Source organism: Lepisma saccharinum, chromosome 17 (assembly GCF_977018435.1).
Source record: "Lepisma saccharinum chromosome 17, izLepSacc3.1, whole genome shotgun sequence".
Taxonomy (NCBI): Eukaryota; Metazoa; Arthropoda; class Insecta; order Zygentoma; family Lepismatidae; genus Lepisma; species Lepisma saccharinum.
In genome coordinates this window covers 42,224,253-42,231,498 of record NC_139245.1, presented here as the reverse complement: position 1 = coordinate 42,231,498, position 7,246 = coordinate 42,224,253, and positions in this window count along the sequence as shown.

Genomic DNA, 7,246 nt, shown 5'->3' with positions numbered 1-7,246 from the left:
TTGATATCTATGTTGCACGAGTTGCGTGCCCTGCCTAACGTTACTGAAGTTCCAAGGCGCATTAGTAATAATTTAAACTAATTATTTAAATGTTTTGGTAAATTGCAAGAATAAAAAGTTTACGTGTCATGCCCGTTGGCAGAATGTAATGAGCACGCGCAGATGAAAGTTTAGTATCTTTAATTCTAAGCCAATTAACGTCTTCGGGCGCAGTTTTAATATTCATAAGAAAAAACTAAATATTGCATGGTGTCTAAAAAAGGGCCAATGTATTTATCTTAATGTAATTATTCCCCTGCGGTATGAGAGAGTGTGTGAATGCTTGAATGATAGTGAGGGGTTGTGTAATCTGTCAATTTGTGTGTGTTATATAATATACATTTTTGTTATTTATGATTTGACTATGATTTGTGTTCATACAAATAGTATACTAATCCTCATAACTGGTGGTATTTATATTTTAGTTCAACGTTAAGTCAGCAAAGCATTTCTGCTGGCTAACATCAATTATTATTATTATTGATTATTAATATTATTATTCAACGTCACTTTATGCACGAGTCGGCTATTCGTCGGGGGTAAAAACCGATCCGGTCACACGTACCCTGGAATCAAAACCGTTAGCTGGGCCCGGCACCTAGGAAGGGGACTTCGGTCTCCGGACTAAGTGTCAAACATAGGTCATGTAAAAAGGTCCCGGTGAGAATTTGGCGCCCGAACAGGGACCGGTCTATCTTTTACCCTCGTCGAGGGAAGTACATTTTCATTTTTTTAATTGATAGATAGCGTGAGGATTTTTTCATTGCATTGGTTAAACTTTTATTGGGTATTTTTGTGTTTACGTGTATTCTTGTGGCGTTTTTATTATTTTTTTTGTGTCATTTAGTATTTTGTGTTTGCGTTATTCATTCTTGGCGCGTATTTGATTAACGTAAAGGGCAATTAAGTAGGCGAATATCGGCAAGGGCGAATTTTCTAGGAATTATTTCATGCAAATTTAGTGGCGACTTTGTTTTGTGTGTGTGTGCGTAGGCTTCTTTGTAGGTAGCAGAAAGGGGACCCGTCGTGCCCTCCTCTCTGCACTTTTGATTGTTATTTGTTTGTATTGTTTTTTCTGTAGTGCGTTTCATGTTTTTGAAGTGTAGACTTATTTTCTGACAACCTCAGGACATAGTGAGTGCTTTTAAGAATCTAATGAAATTGCGAAGTGATAAAATTATTTATAGAAAGATGAGCGAAGCACGGAATTGTGTAGTTTGTGGGATTGAAATCCCATTAGGTGAAATGGATCCGTCGAACGAAGCGCAGCCGCGCTGTAGTACTTGTGCTATTTCGTCAGGAACTCCAGGACACGGGGGCTTAGTTGTAAATACTGAATCCACGCCACCTTCTGAAGATCCGAATCAGCTGACCGTTTCCCCCCCGGAAGATGTCGCTCCGATGGAAGAAACAAATGATGCATTGAATAATGGCACCGGCACCAACGACAGGATGTTCGAGATGATAAGACAGCTGATCCGAGCGGAGCATGCAGAGACACAAAAGCGGATAGAACAGCTTGAGACCCGATTCCAGGAAGTGGTGCGTGTTTCGGCGGAACAAATAACTGAACGTTTTTCCACGCGCTTGCAAGACTGTGAAAAGAAACTCAGCGCAGAAGTCGATCGCTTGGATTCCCGTGTTGATGACCAGGACCAGCAGTTGGCAACACTGTCGCGACGGACAGACCACACGGAAGAGAAACTGGCACTTATGAGGAAATCCTCGGCCCAGCTTGAGGCGAGCTGTCACCAAAACTTCGAAGGTATGAGAGAGCGCGTGGCGAAAACAATAGGCGAGGTTGATGACCATTCCCAAAAGATACAGGCTTTGGAAAGAAGAATGGACATTTTGGGCCTTTCTCACCCTCGCGACCGAGAAACGCCGGAGGCCAGGAGAACTTTACCACCACCTGCTGCTTCTAATGTTCCTTTGCTCAATCGCGATGAACCTTCAGCGCCGAGGAGGACAAACGGCGAAAGGGGGGCAAGGAATGATACATCCCCACTCCAATCACCCAGCTGGGAAGACCGTCGCCCTGCACCAGCTATGACCAGAAGAGCCCTTTTGCCCCTTGAGTATAAAAAGGAGTTTCAAAAGTTCAATGGAGCGGACCGACTTTTGCCTTCTTCCTTTTTAAATCACTTCGAGGCAATCGCGGAGGAACTTTCCATGGAGGAAACCGAAAGGTTAATTGTACTGCGGGGATTAATGGAAGATCGGGCGAAAAATTGGTTTCAAACGAATGAAAGGCATTTCACATCTTATGAAGCTTTCCGGGAGATGTTCCTAGGGCACTTTCAGCGGCCGATCCAAGTAGAACGCATGTTAATGTTACTGCGCAATGAACGTTACAGCCGAAACGCGGGAGTTACGTACGCGCAATATTTCTGGAAAAAATATAATGAATTCAAGGCACTGCAGCCTCAAATGACGGCTCCAGAAATAATCGCGGCGCTGATATATCATTTTCCGCAAGATGTCCGGCGTCACCTTAATGGCAGTTGTGTGTTCGACCCCGACTCGATGTCGCTGACGCTGGAGAACCTGTACCAGTGCTCAGAAGAAGAAGAACGCGACAGGGCAGAGCGCTGGAATAAGCGTCCCAGAGGAGAAGATGATCGTCACGGCCGGAACCGACCCCAGCGAGTTCAGATGGTTCAGCGAGGACAGCACCACGATCCACGCGCCAATGATCAAAATTTTCACCCCTTACCACCTTCGCCACAGAGAGAACAGCGGCAGTACCAGAGAGGCAGACGTGGAGGAGGAAATATGCGTCGACCGCCGCACGGCACAGTGCAGGGCAACCGCGACGATAAGTTTCAACTAGGTCAGATATGTGATGGGTATTACCGACCCCACGGTCGATCAAGGAGCCCGCAGTCGGACCGAGGAACTGAAGAGCGAAATCAGGTGCAAACAAGCAGTGACTCTCCAACACCTGGCGTCTCCGGACTACAGCCTTCGGGATACCGTTAAGTTCAGCTCTCATATCAGTGACTTCACAATTTGATTTGTTTTGTATTATTATTATTTATATGTCACCTATTTCTATATTATTAATATCATTGCTATTTCTCAACATTAAGTATTTTGGTATTATGTATTATTTGAGCCCTGTTTACTTGTGTATTATTATTGTGAATCATCAAGGAATTTTCGTGTGAAGTTTTATATACAGGGTGCTCACATAAAAAGTATTTTTCATGTATAGGTTCACATACAGGGTGTTTCAAAAAAAAGTATTCATATACAGGGTGTTTTGAAAAAAAATATGTAACCTTCAAAAATCTCCCCAGCCGAGAACGATTTTCAAGCCTACAATTTTTTTTGAAGTTAGGGGGGGCGAGATATGACAATCAGTTTTTGTCACCTACTTTTTTTATCCTAGGTTTTCGTTATTTTATATTTTTCTGTAACTTCGTATCCGCTTGAAGCTTCGGTAGAAAAACGCCACGTTCCTGAACCTTTTGTGTTTTTCTGCCTTTGTCAACTTTTCCCCCTTTCGGTCGTAGGAGCTCGGGACCAACAGTGTGCTGTGATAAATCCTTCACTGTTTTTGAGCGACTTTTGTGCATTTGGCGACGGGAAAGTCAACTTGGGAGGCCAATTACTGGAAGGAACATGTTACGTACCGGATGAGGGTAGAACTATTCTTTTCACCCCATTTCTAACGCAACACGTGTGCCCCAAGAAGCTGGACCAGGCAAAAAATGGACGCTTGACCACCAACGTCGTAACTCCAGATTCCCGCGCCTAAAAGTCAGTCCGTTGTATTCGAAGTTTCAAGCTGTCTTTATATAGTGGCAGAACGAACAAACACGTACAGCCTAGCGCCAGTTTTCGAACCGACAACACCTCTGCGACAGTCGGAGTAAAGATTCGGGACTTTGTCTTTTTCTACCGCGCCGTGTATTTTATCCTGCGTGAGTGAGTGACAGTGACTAGTTGTACGAATACGCAGTGTTAATTGGTGACCTGTGCACTGGATTCGCGTTATTCGTTTTGTGACGAGGAACACTAATACCACTATGGCGGGCTAATCACGAGAGAAGGAGGGCCTGGGGTCTTCCTAGCCTGCATGAAGCCGACAACGCAGCAGATCATCGCTCAGCGTCGCGACGTCACGCCACTAAAACGCCGCCCCAAACGCTACAAAAGCCACAAACGACACATCACCACAAATGACGCCCACAGCCCGATTAGAAGCCAGGAAATGATACCGCCGAAAGCCGAAGCCGAATCAGCATCCTAGAGTACTTCGACGCCGACGCCGACGCCCGACGAGAATTCTACGGAGAGAGAGAGAGAGAGAGAAATTGGAAGATGAAGCGACACCAGCCCACACTTAGATCTACCGTCTAGAAGAGAAGATTGAGATAATGAAGCGACACCTACTGCGTCTTGAGACGACGCCGACGTCCCGCGTGAGATTAGCAGCGAGAATCCACGAGTACCCCCGGTAAAGGAACTTCGCCCATTTTTTCGCCGTCCCCCCAGAAAGAGAGAGAGAGAGAGACGATGCGAAGCAATTAATCGCTCCATTACGAGGCCGACAGGATGATCGCCGTGATGTTTGAAGCGTGAAGGAAGGTGTGTCAAAGAAGATTGCGAAGTGCCGCTACAAAGAAGTAGCGTGGGGAAGTGTTAGTGTCGCAAAGAGGACCGCGGATCGACGTCCCCCCGCCGTTTAGAGGACTACGGTAAACGTCGCTGAAACGTCTAGAACGTCGAGATGGTATAGTATACTACTGTTAATTTTCTATATGTGTGAGTGATCATCTACCCAAGCCTCCAAAGATCGGCCGTCGGACGAAAAGATACCTGTATTTAAAGTTAAAAGTCGCAAAGGTATTGATTATAATTATTTCTCGCCAGTAGGTGAAATGGGCGATTCTGGCTGGGTCCTTTGACCTACTTTTTATTTTACGATGTTTTACGCACTAAACTAACCTACAATGAAAGAAAAAATGGACAGAAAAAGCTCTGGCATCACTTTTTAAGCTATTTTTTACCCTATTACAAAAAAGGAGAGAGAGAGAGAGAGTGAGAGAGGAGGACGAGTTAAACAACCGACAGTGTTGCCAACTCCTCACTCGAAAAAATCACCAAGGTTTTTTTTTTGGGTCTAACCTAACCTAAAGCAAGGAGCTGGCAATGCTGCTTGAGGTGGAATGGGCGATTCTGGCTGGGCCCTTTGACCTATTTTTTATTTTACGACGTTTTACGCACTAAACTAAACTACAATGAAAGAAAAATGGACAGAAAAAAGCTCTGGCATCACTTTTTAAGCTATTTTTTATGCTAACTTGTTTTTAGTCCTACATTTGAAATGACTTACGACATTTTCCTATAAGGCTGCCTCCTCTTACTGTAAGGTTCCTCAGTGTAATCTACTACAACCTGCTAATAGGCTTCTGCTCTCAGCGTAATCTGTTTTACGGGCTAAACTAACCTACAATGAGAGAAAATTAGACAGAAGAAAAGCTCTGCCATCAGTTTTTAAGCTATTTTTTACCTTCTGCAAATCTTGCTAACCTCGCCTTTTGACCTACATTTGAAATGACTTACGATATTTTCCTATAAGGCTGCTTTTTTTTTATTGTAAGGCCCCCCCCCTCCCCTCAGTGTAATCTACTACAACCTGCTAATAGGCTTTTGCTCTCAGCGTAATTTGTTTTACGGGCTAAACTAACCTACAATGAGAGAAAATTAGACAGAAAAAGCTCTGGCATCACTTTTTAAGCTATTTTTTACCCTATTACAAAAAAGGAGAGAGAGAGAGAGAGTGAGAGAGGAGGACGAGTTAAACAACCGACAGTGTTGCCAACTCCACACTCGAAAAAATCACCAAGGTTTTTTTTTTGGGTCTAACCTAACCTAAAGCAAGGAGCTGGCAATGCTGCTTGAGGCTTTTCTCGCAGTGTGGCCAACTCCTCACTTGAAAAAATCACCAAGGTTTGTTTTTGGGTCTAACCTAACCTCAAGCAAGGAGCTGGCAATACTGCTTGAGGCTTGTCTTGGAGTATTGCCAACATCTTACTTGAAAAGTCACCAAGGTTTTTGTTTTTGGGTCTAACCTAACCTAAAGCAAGGAGCTGGCAACGCTGCTTGAGGCTTGCCTTGCAGCGTAGCCAACATCTTATTTGAAAAATCACCAAGGTTTTTGTTTTTGGGTCTAATCTAACCTAAAGCAAGGAGCTGGCAACGCTGCTTGAGGCTTGCCTTGCAGTGCATAAAGCAATTTGCCAACCTACTGGTATTTTTGCCATAGCTTTTTACAAAAAAGAGAGAGGATAGAGGGGAAGAGTTAAACAACCGATAATGTTGCTAATATTTACCTACAGGAGCTGGCAACGCTGCTTGAGGCTTGCCTTGCAGTGCATAAAGCAATTTGCCAACCTACTGGTATTTTTGCTATAGTTTTTTTACGAGAGAGAGAGGAGAGAGAGAGAGGGAAGAGTTAAACAACCGACAGTATTACCAACACCTACCTACAGTTTTTTTTCTTACTTGGCAAGGGCTATCTTGCTTGAGGCTTAGCCAATTTATATACTGACGTAACATACACACACTGGGCAAGGAGTGCCGGCAACAAACACACACTGCCGTAAAAGAGAGGGATGGATGGATGGCAACACAGTATGTGTGTGCGCGTGTGTATAATATGTAGCATTATTAACTAGAGTGTGTTGGCAACCCACCTGCAACTAAAAAATAGAGATACCAATATTGCTGTAAGATAAAGAGAGAGACTAAGCTGGCAACAGTGGTGAGCGAATACGTATTATTTCCAAGTCCCGGGCAACACTGGCAACATCAATTGCGGTTCAGTGTTGCCAACTCACCTCAAGAATATTTCACCATATGATATTTTACAGGCGAAGCTAACCTACGAATGGGAGTTGGCAACACTGACTAGTGGAGGTAGCCGGGGCTGCGTCCGAATCAGCAACAGATGTCACCTAGAGCGCTGTTCCATCCGGGACTCAGCCAATCTCTGTTGTCCGAATTTGCGGTAGACGTGGAGTTGGAGGGAAGAGCAGAGAGGCTCGACAGATGCATGGTAGAACTCGCTGTGACGCTGCGCTTGGCAGCCATATTCTAATTTTTATTTTGTACAGACAACATTTACTGATTAGAGGATGTAAAACTCAGTTATATTTTAATATTTTATCGATAATACTGAATGCAGAAAAATTGT